The sequence below is a fragment of the Choloepus didactylus genome, chromosome 4 (genome assembly GCF_015220235.1).
Source record: "Choloepus didactylus isolate mChoDid1 chromosome 4, mChoDid1.pri, whole genome shotgun sequence".
Classification (NCBI taxonomy): Eukaryota; Metazoa; Chordata; class Mammalia; order Pilosa; family Megalonychidae; genus Choloepus; species Choloepus didactylus.
In genome coordinates, this window is record NC_051310.1 from 3,546,508 (window position 1) to 3,569,761 (window position 23,254).

General features: G+C 42.5%; 1 protein-coding gene across 1 annotated transcript in view; it reads right to left on the reverse strand.

The window, feature by feature from the left end:
- The window catches only part of KLC1 (kinesin light chain 1), an 89,040-nt gene extending 66,163 nt beyond the window's left edge, over positions 1-22,877 (reverse strand). Inside the window, exon 1 of the mRNA XM_037831718.1 lies at positions 22,679-22,877. The gene's annotated coding sequence lies outside the window, so the exon portion shown is untranslated. The remainder of the gene's footprint in view (positions 1-22,678) is intronic.
- Between the last annotated feature and the right edge of the window lie 377 nt (positions 22,878-23,254).

Below are 23,254 nucleotides of genomic sequence, written 5' to 3' on the forward strand. Positions count from 1 at the left end.
TCAGGCCTTGAGGCGCATATGCAAATCCCGAAGAAAAGCTGATCTCTCTGCCCTGTAGACCTTCCCTTAATGGCCCTGGTTGCTTTGTCTCTTAGCATTTCAATAACCCATTAGATCTCTGAGGAGGGCCCTTTTTTTTTTTTTTTTTTTTTAATCGTTTTTTCTTTTTCTAAAACAATTACTCTAAGAAGCCCAATACAGAAAGCTTCAAAGAATTGCAATTTGGGCACATCAAGTCAAGAGCACAACTAAGAGAGCTCTGAGACAAAAGGCAATAATCCAGTGGCTGAGAAAATTCACTAAACACCACAACTTCCCAAGAAAAGGGGGGTGTCCGCTCACAGCCACCATCCTGGTGGACAGGAAACACTCCTGCCCATCGCCAGCCCCATAGCCCAGAGCTGCCCCAGACAACCCAGTGTGACGGAAGTGCTTCAAATAACAGGCACACACCACAAAACTGGGCGTGGACATTAGCCTTCCCTGCAACCTCAGCTGATTGTCCCAGAGTTGGGAAGGTGGAGCAGTGTGAATTAACAAAGCCCCATTCAGCCATCATTTCAGCAGACTGGGAGCCTCCCTACACAGCCCAGCAGCCCAGAACTGCCCTGGGGGGACGGCACTCACCTGTGACATAGCACAGTCATCCCTCAACAGAGGACCCGGGGTGCACAGCCTGGAAGAGGGGCCCACTTGCAAGTCTCAGGAGCCATACGCCAATACCAAGGACTTGTGGGTCAGTGGCAGAGACAAACTGTGGCAGGACTGAACTGAAGGATTAGACTATTGCAGCAGCTTTAAAACTCTAGGATCACCAGGGAGATTTGATTGTTAGGGCCACCCCCCCTCCCCGACTGCCCAGAAACACGCCCCACATACAGGGCAGGCAACACCAACTACACACGCAAGCTTGGTACACCAATTGGGCCCCACAAGACTCACTCCCCCACTCACCAAAAAGGCTAAGCAGGGGAGAACTGGCTTGTGGAGAACAGGTGGCTCGTGGACGCCACCTGCTGGTTAGTTAGAAAAAGTGTACTCCACGAAGCTGTAGATCTGATAAATTAGAGATGAGGACTTCAATAGGTCTACAAACCCTAAAAGAACCCTATCAAGTTCAGCAAATGCCACGAGGCCAAAAACAACAGAAAATTATAAAGCATATGAAAAAACCAGACGATATGGATAACCCAAGCCCAAGCACCCAAATCAAAAGACCAGAAGAGACACACCACCTAGAGCAGCTACTCAAAGAACTAAAGATGAACAATGAGACCATAGTACGGGATATAAAGGAAATCAAGAAGACTCTAGAAGAGCATAAAGAAGACACTGCAAGACTAAATTAAAAAATGGATGATCTTATGGAAATTAAAGAAACTGTTGACCAAATTAAAAAGATTCTGGACACTCATAGTACAAGACTAGAGGAAGTTGAACAACGAATCAGTGACCTCGAAGATGACAGAATGGAAAATGAAAGCATAAAACAAAGAATGGGGAAAAAAATTGAAAAAATCGAAATGGACCTCAGGGATATGATAGATAGTATGAAACGTCCAAATATAAGACTCATTGGTGTCCCAGAAGGGGAAGAAAAGGGTAAAGGTCTAGGAAGAGTATTCAAAGAAATTGTTGGGGAAAACTTCCCAAATCTTCTAAACAACATAAATACACAAATCATAAATGCTCAGCGAACTCCAAATAGAATAAATCCAAATAAACCCACTCCGAGACATATACGGATCACACTGTCAAACACAGAAGAGAAGGAGCAAGTTCTGAAAGCAGCAAGAGAAAAGCAATTCACCACATACAAAGGAAACAGCATAAGACTAAGTAGTGACTACTCAGGAGCCACCATGGAGGCAAGAAGGCAATGGCACAATATACATAAAATTCTGAGTGAGAAAAATTTCCAGCCAAGAATACTTTATCCAGCAAAGCTCTCCTTCAAATTTGAGGGAGAGCTTAAATTTTTCACAGACAAACAAATGCTGAGAGAATTTGCTAACAAGAGACCTGCCCTACTGGAGATACTAAAGGGAGCCCTACAGACAGAGAAACAAAGACAGGACAGAGAGACTTGGAGAAAGGTTCAGTACTAAAGAGATTCGGTATCGGTACAATAAAGGATATTAATAGAGAGACGGAAAAATATGGCAAACATAAACCAAAGGATAAGATGGCCGATTCAAGAAATGCCTTCACGGTTATAACGTTGAATGTAAATGGATTAAACTCCCCAATTAAAAGATATAGATTCGCAGAATGGATCAAAAAGAATGAACCATCAATATGTTGCATACAAGAGACTCATTTTAGACACAGGGACACAAAGAAACTCAAAGTGAAAGGATGGAAAAAAATATTTCATGCAAGCTACAGCCAAAAGAAAGCAGGTGTAGCAATATTAATCTCAGATAAAATAGACTTCAAATGCAGGGATGTTTTGAGAGACAAAGAAGGCCACTACATACTAATAAAAGGGGCAATTCAGCACGAAGAAATAACAATCGTAAATGTCTATGCATCCAATCAAGGTGCCACAAAATACATGAGAGAAACACTGGCAAAACTAAAGGAAGCAATTGATGTTTCCACAATAATTGTGGGAGACTTCAACACATCACTCTCTCCTATAGATAGATCAACCAGACAGAAGACCAATAAGGAAATTGAAAACCTAAACAATCTGATAAATGAATTAGATTTAACAGACATATACAGGACATTACATCCCAAATCACCAGGATACACATACTTTTCTAGTGCTCACGGAACTTTCTCCAGAATAGATCATATGCTGGGACATAAAACAAGCCTCAATAAATTTAAAAAGATTGAAATTATTCAAAGCACATTCTCTGACCACAACGGAATACAATTAGAAGTCAATAACCATCAGAGACTTAGAAAATTCACAAATACCTGGAGGTTAAACAACACACTCCTAAACAATCAGTGGGTTAAAGAAGAAATAGCAAGAGAAATTGCTAAATATATAGAGACGAATGAAAATGAGAACACAACATACCAAAACCTATGGGATGCAGCAAAAGCAGTGCTAAGGGGGAAATTTATAGCACTAAACGCATATATTAAAAAGGAAGAAAGAGCCAAAATCAAAGAACTAATGGATCAGCTGAAGAAGCTAGAAAATGAACAGCAAACCAATCCTAAACCAAGTACAAGAAAAGAAATAACAAGGATTAAAGCAGAAATAAATGACATAGAGAACAAAAAAACAATAGAGAGGATAAATATCACCAAAAGTTGGTTCTTTGAGAAGATCAACAAGATTGACAAGCCCCTAGCTAGACTGACAAAATCAAAAAGAGAGAAGACCCATATAAACAAAATAATGAATGAAAAAGGTGACATAACTGCAGATCCTGAAGAAATTAAAAAAATTATAAGAGGATATTATGAACAACTGTATGGCAACAAATTGGATAATGTAGAAGAAATGGACAATTTCCTGGAAACATATGAACAACCTAGACTGACCAGAGAAGAAATAGAAGACCTCAACCAACCCATCACAAGCAAAGAGATCCAATCAGTCATCAAAAATCTTCCCACAAATAAATGCCCAGGGCCAGATGGCTTCACAGGGGAATTCTACCAAACTTTCCAGAAAGAACTGACACCAATCTTACTCAAACTCTTTCAAAACATTGAAGAAAATGGAACACTACCTAACTCATTTTATGAAGCTAACATCAATCTAATACCAAAACCAGGCAAAGATGCTACAAAAAAGGAAAACTACCGGCCAATCTCCCTAATGAATATAGATGCAAAAATCCTCAACAAAATACTTGCAAATCGAATCCAAAGACACATTAAAAAAATCATACACCATGACCAAGTGGGGTTCATTCCAGGCATGCAAGGATGGTTCAACATAAGAAAAACAATCAATGTATTACAACACATTAAAAACTCGAAAGGGAAAAATCAATTGATCATCTCAATAGATGCTGAAAAAGCATTTGACAAAATCCAACATCCGTTTTTGATAAAAACACTTCAAAAGGTAGGAATTGAAGGAAACTTCCTCAACATGATAAAGAGCATATATGAAAAACCCACAGCCAGCATAGTACTCAATGGTGAGAGACTGAAAGCCTTCCCTCTAAGATCAGGAACAAGACAAGGATGCCCGCTGTCACCACTGTTATTCAACATTGTGCTGGAAGTGCTAGCCAGGGCAATCCGGCAAGACAAAGAAATAAAAGGCATCCAAATTGGAAAAGAAGAAGTAAAACTGTCATTGTTTGCAGATGATATGATCTTATATCTAGAAAACCCTGAGAAATCGACGATACAGCTACTAGAGCTAATAAACAAATTTAGCAAAGTAGCGGAATACAAGATTAATACACATAAGTCAGTAATGTTTCTATATGCTAGAAATGAACAAACTGAAGAGACACTCAAGAAAAAGATACCATTTTCAATAGCAACTAAAAAAATCAAATACCTAGGAATAAACTTAACCAAAGATGTAAAAGACCTATACAAAGAAAACTACATAACTCCACTAAAAGAAATAGAAGAGGACCTTAAAAGATGGAAAAATATTCCATGTTCATGGATAGGAAGGCTAAATGTCATTAAGATGTCAATTCTACCCAAACTCATCTACAGATTCAATGCAATCCCAATCAAAAGTCCAACAACCTACTTTGCAGACTTGGAAAAGCTAGTTATCAAATTTATTTGGAAAGGGAAGATGCCTCGAATTGCTAAAGACACTCTAAAAAAGAAAAACGAAGTGGGAGGACTTACACTCCCTGACTTTGAAGATTATAAAGCCACAGTTGCCAAAACAGCATGGTACTGGCACAAAGATAGACATATAGATCAATGGAATCGAATTGAGAATTCAGAGATAGACCCTCAGATCTATGGCCGACTGATCTTTGATAAGGCCCCCAAAGTCACTGAACTGAGCCATAATGGTCTTTTCAACAAATGGGGATGGGAGAGTTGGATATCCATATCCAAAAGAATGAAAGAGGACCCCTACCTCACCCCCTACACAAAAATTAACTCAAAATGGACCAAAGATCTCAATATAAAAGAAAGTACCATAAAACTCCTAGAAGATAATGTAGGAAAACATCTTCAAGACCTTGTATTAGGCGGCCACTTCCTAGACTTTACACCCAAAGCACAAGCAACAAAATAGAAAATAGATAAATGGGAACTCCTCAAGCTTAGAAGTTTCTGCACCTCAAAGGAATTTCTCAAAAAGGTAAAGAGGCAGCCAACTCAATGGGAAAAAATTTTTGGAAACCATGTATCTGACAAAAGACTGATATCTTGCATATACAAAGAAATCCTACAACTCAATGACAATAGTACAGACAGCCCAATTATAAAATGGGCAAAAGATATGAAAAGACAGTTCTCTGAAGAGGAAATACAAATGGCCAAGAAACACATGAAAAAATGTTCAGCTTCACTAGCTATTAGAGAGATGCAAATTAAGACCACAATGAGATACCATCTAACACCGGTTAGAATGGCTGCCATTAAACAAACAGGAAACTACAAATGCTGGAGGGGATGTGGAGAAATTGGAACTCTTACTCATTGTTGGTGGGACTGTATAATGGTTCAGCCACTCTGGAAGTCAGTCTGGCAGTTCCTTAGAAAACTAGATATAGAGCTACCATTCGATCCAGCGATTGCACTTCTCGGTATATACCCGGAAGATCGGAAAGCAGTGACACGAACAGATATCTGCATGCCAATGTTCATAGCAGCATTATTCACAATTGCCAAGAGATGGAAACAACCCAAATGTCCTTCAACAGATGAGTGGATAAATAAAATGTGGTATATACACACGATGGAATACTACGCGGCAGTAAGAAGGAACGATCTGGTGAAACATATGACAACATGGATGAACCTTGAAGACATAATGCTGAGCGAAATAAGCCAGGCACAAAAAGAGAAATATTATATCCTACCACTAATGTGAACTTTGAAAAATGTAAAACAAATGGTTTATAATGTAGAATGTAGGGGAACTAGCAATAGAGAGCAATTAAGGAAGGGGGAACAATAATCCAAGAAGAACAGATAAGCTATTTAACGTTCTGGGGATGCCCAGAAATGACTATGGTCTGTTAATTTCTGATGGATATAGTAGGAACAAGTTCACTGAAATGTTGCTATATTAGGTAACTTTCTTGGGGTAAAGTAGGAACATGTTGGAAGTTAAGCAGTTATCTTAGGTTAGTTGTCTTTTTCTTACTCCCTTGTTATGGTCTCTTTGAAATGTTCTTTTATTGTATGTTTGTTTTCTTTTTAACTTTTTTTTTCATACAGTTGATTTAAAAAAGAAGGGAAAGTTAAAAAAAAAAAAAGAAAAACAAGGAAAAAAAAAAAAAGATGTAGTGCCCCCTTGAGGAGCCTGTGGAGAATGCAGGGGTATTCGCCTACCCCACCTCCATGGTTGCTAACATGACCACAGACGTAGGGGACTGGTGGTTTGATGGGTTGAGCCCTCTACCATAAGTTTTACCCTTGGGAAGACGGTTGCTGCAAAGGAGAGGCTAGGCCTCCCTATATTTGTGCCTAAGAGTCTCCTCCTGAATGCCTCTTTGTTGCTCAGATGTGACCCTCTCTCTCTGGCTAAGCCAACTTGAAAGGTGAAATCACTGCCCTCCCCGCTACGTGGGATCAGACACCCAGGGGAGTGAATCTCCCTGGCAACGTGGAATATGACTCCCGGGGAGGAATGTAGATCCGGCATCGTGGGACGGAGAACATCTTCTTGACCAAAAGGGGGATGTGAAAGGAAATGAAATAAGCTTCAGTGGCAGAGAGATTCCAAAACGAGCCGAGAGGTCACTCTGGTGGGCACTCTTACGCACACTTTAGACAACCCTTTTTAGGTTCTAAAGAATTGGGGTAGCTGGTGGTGGATACCTGAAACTATCAAACTACAACCCAGAACCCATGAATCTCGAAGACAGTTGCATAAAAATGTAGCTTATGAGGGGTGACAATGGGATTGGGAAAGCCATAAGGACCACACTCCACTTTGTCTAGTTTATGGATGGATGTGTAGAAAAATAGGGGAAGGAAACAAACAGACAAAGGTACCCAGTGTTCTTTTTTACTTCAATTGCTCTTTTTCACTCTAATTATTATTCTTGTTATTTTTGTGTGTGTGCTAATGAAGGTGTCAGGGATTGATTTAGGTGATGAATGTACAACTATGTAATGGTACTGTAAACAATCGAAAGTACGATTTGTTTTGTATGACTGCGTGGTATGTGAATATATCTCAATAAAATGATGATTAAAAAAAAAAAAAAAGAGAGGATACAATGAACAACTGTATGCCAACAAGCTAAACAATTTAGAGGAAATGGATAATTTCCTGGACACACATGAACAACCTGGTCAAGAAACAGAAAACTTCAACAAACCAATCACAAGCAAAGAGATCCAATCAGTCATCAAGAATCTACCTACAAATACAAGCCCAGGGCCAGATGGCTTCATAGGGAAACTTCCCAAAAAGAATTGACACCATTCCTGCTCAAACTCTTTCAAAAAACTGAAGAAAAAGGAACACTACCTAACTCATTTCATGAAGCTAATATCACTTTGATACCAAAATCAGATAAAGACACTACAAAAAAGGAAAACTATAGGCGAACCTCCCTGATGAATAGAGATGCAAAAATCCTAGACAAAATACTTGCAAATCAAATCCAAAGGCACATTAAAAAAATTACACACCACAGCCAAGTGGGGCTCATTCCTGGCATGCAAGGGTGTTCAACATAAGAAAATCAATCAATGTACTTCAACACATTAATAAATCAAAACGTAAAAATCAAATAATCATCTCAATAGACGCTGAAAAAGGATTTGGCAAAATTTAACATCCCCTTTTGATAAAAACACTTCAAAAGGTAGGAATTGAAGAAACCCTCAATATGATAAAGGGCATATATGAAAAACCCACAGCCAGCATGTTACTCAATGGTGAGAGGCTCAAAGCTTTCCCCCAAAGATCAGGAACGAGACAAGGATGCCCATTTCACCTCTATTATTCAACATCATGCTTGAAGTTCTAGCCAGAGCAATTCGCAAAGACAAAGATACAAAAGGTATCCAAGTTAGAAAAGTAGCAAAACTGTCATTATTTGCATATGATATTATCTTATACTTGAAAAAGCCTGAGAATTCGACCACAAAGCTACCTGAGCTAATAAACAAATTCAGCAGAGTGGCGGGATAGAAGATTAATGCACCTAAATTGGTAATGTCCCTATACACTAGTAATGAGTAAACTGAAGAGACAATCAAAAAAAAAGAAAAAAGAAAAAAAAAATTCCATTCACAATAGCACTTAAAAACATCAAGTACCTAGGAATAAACTTAACCAAGGATATAAAAGACGTCTACACAGAAAATTACAAAATTTTACTAAAAGAAATAAAAAAGGACCTAAATAGGTGGAGAAATATTCCATGCTCATGGATTAGAAGACTAAATATTGTTAAGATGTCAATTCTACCCAAAGTAATCCACAGATTCAATGCAATTCCAATCAAAATTCCAACAACCTACTTTGCAGACTTGGAAAAGACAGTTATCAAATTTATTTGGAAGAGAAATGGACATCGAATTTCCAAAAACATCCTTTAAAAAAAAAAAAAAAACAACATGGGATGACTTACACTTGCAGACTTTGAAGCCTATTATAAAGCTACAGTGGTCAAAAGAGCCTGGTATTGGCATAAAGATAGACATATTGATCAATGGAATTGAGAGTTCAGAAATAGACACCCAGATAAATGGTTGACTGATTTTTGATAAGGCCCCCAAATCCACTCAACTGGGACAGAACAGTCTCTTCAGCAAATGGGGCTGGGAGAGCTGGACAGCCATAACAAAAAGAATGAAAGACGACCCCTACCTCACACCCTATAAAAAAATTAACTCAAAGTGGATCAAAGACTTTATATAAGAGACAATACCATAAAACTCCTAGAAGATAATATAAGGAAACACCTTCAAGACTCAGTATTAGGAGGTTGTTTCTTAGACCTTACACCCAAAGCACAAGCAATGAAAGAAAAAAATAGATAAATGGGAACACGTCAAAATTAAAAGCTTCTGTACCTCAAAGGAATTTGTCAAAAAGGTAAAGAAGCAGCCAATGCAATGGGAGGAAATATTTAGAAACCATGTAGCTGATAAGTGACTGATATCTTGCATATACAAAGAAATGCTACAACTCAACAACAATACAGACAGCCCAATTATAAAATGGTCAAAAGATACGAAAAGCCATTTCTCCAAAGTGGAAATACAAACAGCTAAAAAATACATGAAAAAATGTTTATCTTCACTAGCTATTAGGGAGATGCAAATCAAGATCACAATGAGATATCTATCATCTCACATCAGTTAAGAATGGCTACCATCCAACAAAGAGAAATACAACAAATGCTGGAAAGGATGTGGAGAAATTGGGACTCTTATTCATTGCTGGTGGGACTGTATAATGGTATAGCTACTCTGGAAGACAGTCTGGAGGTTTTTCAGAAAACTACATATTGAATTACCCTATGATCCAGCAATTCCACTTCACAGTATATACCCAGAAGATTTGAAAGCAGTGACACAAACAGAGATTTGTGCACCAATGTTCATAGCAGCACTGTTCACGATCGCCAAGAGATGGAAACAATCCAAGCGTCCTTCAACAGACGAGTGGATAAACAAAATGCGGCATATACACATGATGGAATACTATGCAGCAAAGGTCCAGGAAACATATGACAACATATGAACCTTGAAGATATAATTCTGAGTGAAATAAGTCAGACACCAAAGGAGAGATATTTTATGTTACCGCTTCTATGAACTATATGAATAATGTAAAATCAATGTCTTACAGAATATTGAGGACCTAGTGATAGACAGTAGCTAGTGAGGGGGTATGATTAATATGTTCAGATATGTTAATAATGGTGAATTCAAAGGTATGGTAATGGATAGGGGTGGCGATCATTTGTTAATGGGATTATAACTATCAGCGCTGTATTGGAGGTGAATAGGATTGAAAAGGGTTGTTTGAAGGCATGTCTCCCATAGATCAGCACCACAAATACAGGTAGGTGCTTGCATGATATACTTCTAAGGTATGACACTAGCAGAGAGAGTTGACAACAGAAGGGTATATGGGAAAAATCTACATATTGCACACTAGGGACTATAATTAATAGGAATACCATACTAGTATTAGACAAATACTAGGCAGAAATAATTAAGGGTTGATAAGAGCTACGAGATGTTCTGGATCATGAGAACTGTTTTTAATGGAGAATGATGAGGGTTGTACAACTAAGTGATGATAATGTGAAATATGGATGGATTATTGTGGATGTAACATATGCTTTGTGAATTTAGGAACCCCCTGCTTTATAAGTCAAGCCCTCTGTCTTGAGGTTGCTCAGGTGAGACTTATGGCTGTAAAGCGGAGGCTAAGCCCACCTGTAATTGTGCCTAGGAGTCACCTCCAGAGAACCTCTTTTCTTGCTCAAAGGTAGACTTCCTCTCTCTAAGCCTAACTCTGCAAATAAATTGATCACCCTCCCCCTGAAGTGGGACAGGACCCCCAAGGTGAATGAGCCTTCCTGGTGACATGTTACCCTGGCATCGAGGGGTTAAGAATGCCTTTTTGACTAAAAGAGGGGAAAGAAAGACAACAAATAAAGTTTTAGTGGCTAAGGGAATTCTAATACAACCAAGAGGCTGTCCTGGAGGTTACCCCTATGCAAGCCTCACCTAGATATGCCAAATGGCCACAGTATGATAAGCCCAAGTCAACAGTAGTCCCCAAAACCTTAAAGAATACCCAGCTCCGTATTTGAGACTCTCTAAAAGTTTCACTCACTAAGTTTATTCTCCAGAAACTTAAATCCTTCAGAGAGCTCCTATGCCAGCTAAGTCCCCAAACCCAGGGGCAACAGCCTCTTCAAGAACATCAACTAGTATGTCCCCTTTGCTCGTAATGTCAACACCCCTTCTCAACATGAACAGGTTAGGGTGGTCACTGCCTAGACATCCCTGAAGATCAGGAAAGGGATTAAACTAGAGGAAGGGGGAGCAACAGACAAGATGGAATTTAACAAAGGATTATGAATGCTGAATCTATATATAGTTTTCTTTTTCTTAGTTGCCAGCGTACTAGAATAGCTCGAAGACAAGAACTGAAATGGTGGAACTGTAACCCATAATAATCTTTGAAATTTGCTATACAGCTACTTGTTAAGTTGTAATTTGAAAGCTATCACCTTTTTGTATATATGTTAGATTTCAAAATAAGGAAATAACTGAAACTATGGTACTATAATTTGTAACAACTTTGGAAACTTCCTATATATCTGCTTGTTACATATACTTTGAAAGATCATACTTTAAAAGATATTACCTTTGTGTATATATGTTATATTTCATAAGGAAATAACTGAAACTGTGGAACTGTAACCTATAATATTCTTTGAAATCTGCTCTCTAACTACTTGTTAAGTTGCACTTGGAAAGTTATCACTTCTGTATAAACACGTTATATTCCACAATAAAAAAAAAAATGATTAAAAAAAAAAAGCAAACTGAGGGAGACCACACTCAACCAGCCGCCCTCAGTAACACAGCTGGAGACTTCTGTGCTCCCACCAGGGCCTGCAACCCTCTGACAGCTTGAAGCAATCACAGCAGACAGACCAAGACCCAAATTCCCTTAAGATTAAGGGGAGTCAGAAATCCCTGAGCGGGAAGTGAGACGGGGTTAGGATTAGGGCGGTGGCACGGCTGAGCACGAGCAAATTCCCAACAGCGGTCAGGCCCCTGGGAGACAGTGTCTCCGAGGAGAACAGCAATGAAGCCGCTTGGGCCAGCCCACCCACCCAGAGGCACTGACCACCACCAGGCACCACCCAGAGAGAAGAGCGGGAAGGAGGACGCCCTCAACAAGGGAGGGGGGTAAGTGACACTAATCTATAAAGGCAAAGGGCCCCACACTGCCCAGCCTCTCGCCTGTCTCACCTGTCTTCCCGACAGTGCCCACGTGTTCCTCCCACAGGCCTGCCTACGAACACGCTCCACCTGCTTACTCAAACAAAACATTCTCCCAGAAGCAAAGCTGAGGCTGCGGGAGCTCATCACCACCAGACCTGCCCACTAGACTGACGGGAAAGTACATGAGACAGTGGTCAAAGAAGCATAAAGAAACAAAGGTAACCATTTGGGTAATTGTAAGTGCCAGTACTACTGCATTGGCTTTTTGGTACGTGACTCCACTTCTTACCTCCTACAGGTGCTAAAAAGCAATTGCATAAAAGGTAATGATAAATCTATGGTTTTGTATATACAAGATACAAAGATATACTTGGTATCAGGTACAAAAAATGTAGGGGGATGGAGGGAAATAGGCACAGTGTACATAGGGTTATAAGAACAGTGTATGTGTATGCTGTCGAAATCAGGCTGGTATCAAACCAAACATGACTGATTAATATTTATGATGTTAAATTTTAACCCCATGGTAACTATTAGGAAAATATATGAAAAATATATCCAGATAGAAATGAGAAGGCCCTCAATATGGTAAACACAAAATATCAAATAAATATAAAAGTAGGCATTAACAAAAGAATTGAGGTGAAAAAAACTAACAAAGGCTAAATAGCAAAATGGTAGAAGAAAGTCCTGCATTATCAGTAATGACTTTGAACGTAAATGGGTTAAACTCTAAAGTCAAAAGACAAAAGATTTTCAAAACGGATGAAAAAAAAAGTATGACCCTATGCTGTCTGCAAGAGACTCACTTTAAATTCAAAGACACAAGTAGGGCAAAGTGAAAGGATGGAAAAAAATAGTATCCAAGTGTCCATTAACCGATGAATGGATAAACAAAATATGGTATGTACACACAATGGAGTATTACTCTTCCACAAAAAGGAATGAAGTACTGAAGCATGCGACAACATGGATGAACCTTGAAGACATCATGTTGAGTGAAATAAGCCAGACACAAGAGGACAACTACCGTGTGATCTGATCTCACAGATATGAAATAATTAGAATAAGCAAACTCATAGAGTCAGAAGCTAGAATAGAGGGTACCAGAGGATGGAGTGGGGATAGGAGAGTGAAGGTTTAAAATGGATAAAATTCATATCTGGAAAGATGGAAATGTTTTGGTAATGAATGGTGGTGACAGTAGCACAACACTGTGAATTTAATTAACAGCAATAAAATATATATCTGATTGTGCTTAAAAGGAGAAATTAGGTTGCATATATGTTAACAGAATAAAAATTAAAAATAAAAAATCCATGAAACTGCATTTCACAGTGACCCCTACGTTAAACCATGGACTATAGTTAATAGTACAATCATAAAAATGTTTTCATCAATTGTAACAAATGTACCAATGTGCAAGGTGTAACAAATGTAACAAATGTGCAAAGTGTCCATAATAGGGTGGTATATGGGAATCCTGCATTTTATGCATTATTGTTCTGTAAACCCAGAACTACTTTAATTAAAAAAAGAAGAACAGGGTGGGGGGTGGAGGAAACGTTAAGTAAAAAACTTTCAAAATATATTATTAGTATTGCTGAAGATATAAGAGAGGCTAAAACAAGAACACAACATTGTGTTTAAATTTTTTTCATGGAAAAAAACTTTCAGAAATTAAAAGCAGAAATGAAATTAATAATAGAAATGAGAAGCTCAATAGAAGGCTTGGAAGATAAACTTGAGGAAATGTTCCAGAAAGTAGAGCAAAATGGACAGAGATGAAAAATAGGAGAGAAAAGATAAGAGAACTAGGAATCTGTCCATGATGTCCAAAATCCCAATAACCAAAGTACTGGAAAGAGAGAACAGCAAAAACAGAGGGAAGGAAAACACTCATGAAATAGTTCATGAAAGTTTCCCAGAATTGTAAGACATGAATTTCCAAATTTAAAAAGTTCATCATATCCAAGCACAAAGGAGAAAAAAGACCTAACAGTGAAATTTCAGAACACTGATGACAAAAGAATACCCAACTTGTTTCCAGGATGGGGCAAGTTCATGTAGAAAGAATCAGGAATCAGAATGGCTTCAGACTTCTCAACAGCAACATTAGAAGCTAAAGGCAATGAAACAAAGGTCTTAAAATTCTGAAGGAAAAGTATTTCCAAGTCAGAAACTCTCAGTCAACTGTGAGAGCAGAATAAAGACATTCTCACACATTCAAGGTCTCAAGAAACATTACCTCCCACGCACCCAGTCCCAGGTTCCTGGAAGATGTGCTCAACCAAAATAAAGGGAGATCAAGAAAGAAGAAAGTGTGGAGTAGAGGAAGACAGGAAACAGGATTCCAATACAGGTGGGAGCAAAGGGGGAAGGGAAAAGCCAGGATGACAGCCATGTGCCAACTGTAGAGGACAGCTGGGGAGGAATCTGGGGTCGAATCGGTGCTAACTTAAGAGAGTAAGGAAATAAAAGCAAGATAATGATCAACTCCAAAGAAAACAAAACATTGAACAGGAAAGTCATTATAGTCTATTACATGACTCAGCTATGGTGTTTATGTAGTCAGTAAGGGAGAAATAGTAAATATTGATCTCACCAAAATTAAAATGAAATCATACGGGAGGTGTGGAAATACAAAGGGTGCACACGGGTGGTGAGAATTAGGAAAGAGAAGAGCACTGAAACATCCAAGTGGGAAGTCAACCCTGAAAACACATCAGGTAGCAATATGCACGTTTGTCAGAAACGGTAACAACTAAGAAGAATCAAGTGAAAAGGGATGCTTCTAGGGAAAGGAAAAGGGCGAGCAAGTGAGTGACAAAAAATTCCTACAAAACTATTTGACTCTAAAAAAAATGTGCAGAGACCCCTCTCCTCACATCATGTCAGGGGCACATAATTATCGACACGATTTTTAACCATCCGTGTCACTCCTGATCCCCGGCTGAGGCCGCCATCACAGGTCCCTCCACTGTAAAGTTACCACCGCCACCCCACCCCTCCACCCATCCCTTTCCCTCTTTTCTTAGGAAGCAAGTCAAGTGCAGCTCAGCTCCTGCAGAGGGGAGTATCCACATAAACTGTTTAGAATTCTGCCGTGTGGGAGATTTGTCTCTTCACCACCCCTTTCCCCCTATATATTTATTCAATCACTTATTTAAATCAGTATGGACCCGTGGGTATTTATTTTATACTTTGAGTTGTAATCCAATGCCAGGCAATTTGTTTTGCTACTCAAATCATTCCAGCTTTGACCAGTGGGAGCTCTTTCATTTGATTCCTCTGTGGTGTGCCCATCCTATTGTTTTTTAAGCACTTCCTTGCTTCCTGGCACTACAGGAAGCTCCGGGCAGCTCGTCGTGCCATGGCCCTAGAACCAGCCCTTCCTCCAAGGACCCTGGAGTGTTTGCTGTAGGAGGGTCTTAGACACTGTGCGCTAGGCACAGTGGTGTTTCTCCCCAAAACCCAGAACCCTGGCCTAACGATGAGAAAAACACCAGACAAACCCACATGGGGGGCATGCTACAAGCCCCCTGACCAGGGCTCCTCAACACGGTCAACATCATCAGAAACAATGGACATCTGAGAAACTGTCACAGCCCAGAGGAAACTAAGGAGACCTGACACTGACTGCAAAGTGGGCTCCTGGGTGGGGTCCCGGGACAGGAAAGGACAGGAGGGGAAAGGGGTGAAATCCAAATAAAGTGCTGAATTCAGTCAACAGTAATGAACCCCATTGGTTCTTTAGTTGTGACAAACGGGCCCTAGTAATGTAAGAAGTCACCAATTGGGAAAGGGGTGAGGGGAAGGCAGGAACCCTCTGTGCTAGCTTTGCAACATTTCTGTACATCTAAAACAGTTCTAAAACAAAAGGTTTATTTTTTAAAAGCCTACATGCAAAAAAGTTTATGTATACCTTTGTTAAAAGCAAAACCAAAAAAGTATAATGCAATATGTATATTAAGAATTCAAGTTTGTCCAGCATTTTAGTTTTTGGAGCATTTTCATGTATTGTTTTATCACAACAGGAACAAAAAATCTGTAGGTAGTTTAGACAACTATCACCATAATTCCCATTGATGCTGAGAAAACTGTGACAGTTTAAGAAGTGACTTGCGCTCACTCGACACGTTAATGACACACCAGGAATTGAATCTGAGCTCTCTATGCCCTGACCACACGCATCCTGAACAGTCATGCTGCTGTGCTAACACACTCACACACACACATGCTCACACACACACCCTTGGTGCTTCATATCGGAGCTCACCAATAACAGAAGAGAACAGTGCTAAACTGGGCAGTCTAGAGCCGCGGACAAGGGAAGTTCTCAAACCCTTAGATACAGAAAGGATTTGACACTTCTGCAGTAACAAAAATAGACCAACCTAACACTGAAGTATTAATAGAAACACTGAATACACTGAATATTTTATTAAAAAAAATTAAACCAGAATTAGTTACATTCTAAAGGTACTCTTTTAAAGATTATTCTAGGTCATATAGATTATATTTTTGTCATATTAGAGATCAAAATATTTTATATTTCATATAGTTATTTTCCATCTCCACAGCCTGATTATTTACTATATTTATTCATAGTCTCTTTCGAAACAGACAATGAGATTATACACACACACACAATAAGGCATTCTACCAATTAACAAGTAGTACAATTATCACTAGTCTGACAAATTTTACCCCAACCTTCCTCCTATTTCAAACATTAAAAAAAAAAAAAAATACAATACTTGACCCTGGACTGGATCTACTAGTGGAAGAAAAAGGTCCGAAAGGACATTACTGGGACATCGAGAAAACTTGGCCTGCACGCTGTGAGCTTGGCGTCAACGCCGACGGCAGCCCCCGGCCCTCTCCTGGCTGGTGCAGGGGACCCTGGCCACCCGCTGTGACTCCACTTCTTCAGATGCAATTCTAAACGGGGAAGGCGGCTACCCGAACACGCACTTTTTTTCCTAAAACAAGGAGGAGCAAGCCCTGAGGAGGCAAATGTCTCCATCACAAGTCCTTGGCTGAGCAAGTGGAGGGGAAACAACAGCTCCATGTGCCTGCATGACTCAGAGAATACATAATGAGGTACTCAGGCGAATCTGGGGCAAGAGAATATAAATAGCATTAATTTTGTGGTAGAAAACGCATGTTTTTAATTCAAAATGAAAAAATGTCAGCAAATTAACATAATACCATAAGAGTAAGTTTAGGTATTTTAAGTGTTAATCAGTGGAATAATTTTCTTTCCTAACTAAGGAAAGGGAATTAAAACATTTTTAAAACCAGTTTTCTTCGGAGAGAGGAAATAGGAAAAGGGACAACCCTCACACTTTTACAACCTTCTGTTTCATGCATTTCTCCCCCAAAAAATATACTTTTAAATGATTTTAAAACATAAACAGAGAGATGAAACAAAATAAGTTTCCAGTGGTTGAGAGATTTCAAATGGAGTTGAGAGGTCACTCTGGAGGGCTTCCTATGGGTTATACAGATATCAGCTTTTACTCTTTAGTGTGTTGGAGTGGCTGGCGGGAAATACCTGAAGCTGTCAGACTGCAACCCAGTGACCTTGATTCCTGAAGACGACTGTATAGCTGTGTAGCTTGCACTGTTTGTGTGATTGTGAAAACCTTATGGCTTGCACTCCCTTTATCCAGTGTATGGACGGATGAGTGGGAAAATGAGGACAAAAATTAGATGAAGAACAGCAGGATGGAGGGGATGGAAAGATTTAGGTGTTCTCTTTTGCTTTTCTTTTTATTTTGGAGTAAGGAAAAGATTCAAACATTGATTCTGGTGATGAACTCACAATTATATGATGGTGCTATGAATAACTGTACATTGTGGATGACTATAGGGTGTGTGAATATATCTCAATTAAACTATATTTTTAAAAAGTAAATAAACTGGGGGGAGGAGGGGAATGGGATGTTTTGGATGTTCTTTTTTATCTTATTTTTTATTTTATTTTTGGAGTAATGAAAATGTTCAAAGTTTAACTGTGGCGATGAAAGCACAACTATATGACAATACTGTGAACTGACTGTACACTTTGAATGACTATGATTATATCTCAATAAAATTGCATTAAAAATACGAACACAAAAAATATAAACAGAAGACACAGAAAGCAGGAATCATAACAGAAAAAGCTTGATAAACTGGACTTCATCAAAATTAAAACTAATGGTTATCAAAAAGCACTGTCAAAAATAGTTAAGCTACAGATTGGGAGAAAAATTCAAAACATGTATATCTCACAAAGGACTTATATATGTAAAGAATATGTAAAGAACTCCTACACTCAATAATAAAAAGACAACACGAGTGTTTAAAAGGGCCAGACAACGGAACAGATACTACAAAGAGGCACACAAGAGGCCAAGCACAGGAGTGAGTGCCTGCCGGCATCCGTGATGGGGGGCACCGCAAAATCCTGACATGCCCCCGCAGCCCACCCACCCGGAAGGCTCAGATGCAAACGACAAGCCCCACCTTCAGAGACCAGGCAGCAACCTGACACTCGCACACAGCTGGTAGAGTGGAGAATGGCACAACCACCTCGGAAAACTCAACATCCATCTACCTCGACCTGAGCAAATCTGCTCCCAGGAATGAGCACCAAGAGGAGACGGACAGCAGCGTGAAGCCGGGAGGCTGATGGGGGGGTGGGGGGCACGGGCAGGGGGTACTGCAGCGGCTGTCAGCACAGCAAGGGCACCAAAGGCCTAAAACGTGGGCCTGAAGCCGGGCTCTACTCACCACCTGTGGAACTTTCAGGAACTTGCCCTCTCTAAACTTCGCCTTCCTCAACAATACATCAGAGGTAGTTCTAGTACCATTTGTATCCGGTGTGGTGCCGAGTTCACTAGCACTGTCGGTTTTATTATTACTACTATAGTGAACTTCAGAGACGCTATCAGATGGAAAGCTCAGGGAAGAGGTGGACTGAAAAGCCTCTGTTTTTAGGGCTTGGACATAAATTTCCCCATTATGCATTTGAAATCAGGCAACAATCCAAAGTGTAAATTGATGTAACTGGGATATTCTGGAACCAAGAAAATAACTTCTACTTTACATATGCATACAACTCAGCTTAAAATGCTTATTCTATTGATAATCACTTACCTGCTTTATTTTGCTAAAGTATGGACAACACACCAAGTATATTCATAAGTATAGATCCAAACTGCTTTCACCTGCCTCCAAAAAATAGTAAAAACCAAAATACAATAATTCATTTTGGATTTCGAGAGTATATTAACCAGGAGGCTAGAGAGTAGAACTATACAAGGATGCCTTGCGATGGAAAGAACGCAAGTAATATCCAAATTAGCCTTCCTGCCGTAGGAGGTAATATTCTCAGGGAAAGTTTAAAGGTCATTGCTAATCTCTTAAAGCCAAACCCAATAGAGGTTTTTCGGTCCACCTCTTCCCTGAGCTTTCCCTCCTCCTGCGGGGCCCTCAAGGCTGTCTACCCCACCTCCAGGGCGCGCCGCAGTCACCGCCGGCTGTTCGGGTGTTCAGGGCTCAGGGCGCCTCCTTGCTCTCCCCAGAAGAGGTCATGATGGCTGCCACTGGCTTCTAACAATAGGATGAGGTCTCTCAAATCTTCCTCTCCAGGCTGAATCTCCCTCTTGAGCTCTAGACATATATCCAACCGCCTGTCAGTCCATTTGGTGTCCGATGAGCACTTCCAATTTAACTCTCCAAAACCAAGCTCACCCCCTCTCTCCTACTCTTTCCCATCCAGTAGGTATCACCTCCACCAGGCAGGCCACCCAAACTAGGATTCAGGGAGGCACCTAGATGTATCATTCGACAACTATTCAGTAAGTATCAAGCCACTGACAATGAAGAAAACAGACCCAAATCCCCGCCCTCCCGGAGATTAGGAATGTAAATGGAGGAGAAAGGCAATAAACAAAACAAAACAATTAGGTAAAATAATATGGTATTTCAGAAGTGCCAAGGAGAAAAACAGAGCAGGGCAGGATATAAGGGACATGGAGGGGAGGTGCCCGCTGCCAGGCCCACACTTTCAGAGCCCCGAATGTGCCCCAACTGTGCTGGTGAGGGCCGTGGGACAGTGGCAAGAACCCGGGCAGAGGACCCACAGGGTCTGACTCACGTGTGAACAGGCCCACTCGGCTGGTGGTCCCTGGATTCCTCTCCCTATCCCTCCGCCTTCCTGCCTGTGCCCCCACCCTCACCCCACCCTCAACCCACCCATCAGGCACTGAGTCAGGTCCCCTCGAACCCTAAACCCCTCTAATCCCGCTGCTCCTCCAGGTTCCCACTAGCCTCCATCCTTCCATCCCAGTTCAAACCCCCTGCAAGGCTGCTGCCTGTGCCCACTAAATGTCATCTCCTGCCCCCAGCCCTCCAGTCCTCCCTGACACCCTCAGGATGAGAACAACCTCCTGGGCAGACCACAAAAGGCCTGCCACAAGCTCATCTCTCCGTTCTCACCCCTCACCCTTCCTAATGTTCCCCACCTTACCGCAGCGGGACTCTGTCCCCTACACAGACCAGGAGTCACCACCTGCCTTCCCCCACCCCCACCCCTTCTCCTCGCTCATCACAGCTCCACCCTCATCTGTGGTGTCTGGCTGTTTACTTCTGGGTCCCCCACCCCACCCCACCCAGACTGGGAGTTCCTAGAAGACAATTCTCTTCTATCGCCATATCCCCAGCTGCGTGGCACAGCACCTGGCATTCAGCAAGGTGGCCCTCAGTAGGCATCTGACAGTGTGTTTTTTTTAAGACCATGCTTTCATGATCCGAATTTGCTTACCATTTTTATTCTATTCCCTGCAGTTTGGCACTTAAATTTTTCCTTTACTCTTGTTTAGGATATTAACGAATTATTTGTTACATAAAATACTGGTTTCTTATCATACCATTTAATTGGCAACATGTATCCACAAAAACTGCTTCCAGGTTCATTTTGTTCAACTTCTGCCTTTTCCTATTTTTAGTTTTCTTTTTACACAATTATATGACATGCTTAAACAGTTTTGAGCCCAATATGGAAAGCTACACATCAATCTTTTGTTGGAAACATTATGAGACATAATAAATGCATAGTTTTAAATAACTGCAGTAAGTTTTCATTTATTATGAAGCACTGAAGACACCGAATCCTTCCGGAAGGCATGTCCTCCCTCCTCCTTGCTAACCTCCTTGTCTAATCACTGTCCTGAACCCCTCCACATTTCTTTATATGCCCCCTATGTGTTGTCTAGTGTTTCTATAAGCAGACACTGCAAGAAAGGTAGGCAGGTCCAGTGCAGTGCCCGCCCTGGTCCTCCACAGTGCTGGGCAAGGAGCACCACCAGCGGCCGGGGCGAGTGCACATGATGGTGCATTCCTTGGTGACTTGGGGAAACTGGCTCTCACGAGTTCTGACCCTCCTACACATAACTCCACACACAGTGTCGACATTTTAATAGTGCCACTGCATTCTTACAAATACGTAGGAAACATAACAATGAGTCAAATTTCCCACCAATTCAATTATGAGACTTAAGAAGGTTGTTCCAATTTCCTAATGTGTCTTCACTTAACTATTGCAACGCATTCCGAGCTACTGGTTTTGATCAATGGCTTAGTCATGCTGCACAAAACAAAGAACCACCCCCAAAAAATGGAATTTAACTAATAATGCAAAGAATCCAGTATCCAACTGCCCTTTCACTCAACAGTTTAAATAGTATATATCTCCAGTTTTTCGTTGTTTTTATGCTTTTATAAAACATGATTTTTGCAAGGACTCCTTACCACACGCTGAAGATGCAACAACTGTAACATACAAAATACCTGGAAATGACCTACAAATCCTAAGTTATAAAACCATGCAGTTCACCACGCATTGATTTATTTTTTGAATGCTTTATTTTATTTTTCCAAGAAAAGGGGGACGTCCAATTTTACGACTGAAAAAGTACTCCAGGACTAAAATCAAAAAGAGCACTCCGGGACGGAGGCTGCTGCCGGGTGGGAGCAGCCAGGCCGGCCTGGGTTAACGCCGTCCGCCGCGGCGCTCAAAGGAAGGGGCGCGGAGCCCACCAGCCCCGCCGCGCGCGAGGATGCCAGGCGCGTCCAGGGCGGTGCCGCCGGGCGGGCGGGGGCCGGAAGGAAGACCGAGCGCCGGACAAAGCAGCCCCGGCCGGCGGCCTCCTCCCCGCCCGCCCGTCCCCGGGGGCGGCCGCCTCCCGCAGCGCGCGCCTCCCAGGCCCGCAGCTGTCCCCGGGAACTGCCGCCCCCGCCCGCGGCAGGGCCGAGAGGGGGCTGCGGGGCCGGGGCTGCGGGACCAAGGGCGGGACCGGGGACAGGGATGAGGACGGGGTCCGGGGAGGGACCGGGAGGGGCACCGAGGAGGAGCCGGGGACCGTGCAGGCTTACCGGGGAGGGGCACCGCGGGACCGCGAGGGGCACCCAGCAGGGGCCGGGGACGCGGGCGGCTGGCGGGGAGGAGCTCGGGGAGAAAGCCCCGGGCGGGCCTCGAACCCCGGACGGCACCGAGGAGCGAGCTCGGGTTCGGGCGCGGCCGGGAAGGCGTCGGGCCGGGGCCCGCACTCACCGTCCTGCTCCCGCGCGCTGACGGGCCGCCGAGGGGCCGCCGAGGGGCCGCCCGGCGCGCGGAGGGGCTCGGCTGTCGGAGGCGCGGTCACGGGCGAGAGGCGCTGGCCGGGCCGCCGCCGCCCCGCAGCATCCTCGGCCGGCCGCCGCGCTGTCCCTCTCGGCCGCCGCGCGCACACCCGCGCTCCCCTGCTCGCAGCCGCCGCCGCCCAGACGCGCTCCGGGCTCCGCCGCCGGCTCCGCTTCCGCCGCCGAAGATGGCGCCGGGTCCCTCCTCCCCCGCCGGCCCCGCCCCACAATGCCGCGCGGCGCCTCCCGCATGACGTCACCGGCCCCGCCCGGGCCGCGCGCTGCCGGGACCCGGGCGCCTCTGCGGGCGCGCGGCGGGGGGGCCTGGGTGGGGTGGCCCGCGGGGCGCGACCCGGCCGCCTGCCCTCAGCCCCTCCGCGGGCGTGTCCGGCTCCCGGTGTCGGGCATCGGGAGTGACAGGCCGCGGTCGGAGGCTGCAGCTCTCCTTGGACTCGTCCCTTAACCCTGCAAGGACGGTCCCATAGGCTCCCTCCGAAGGGAAGACCCT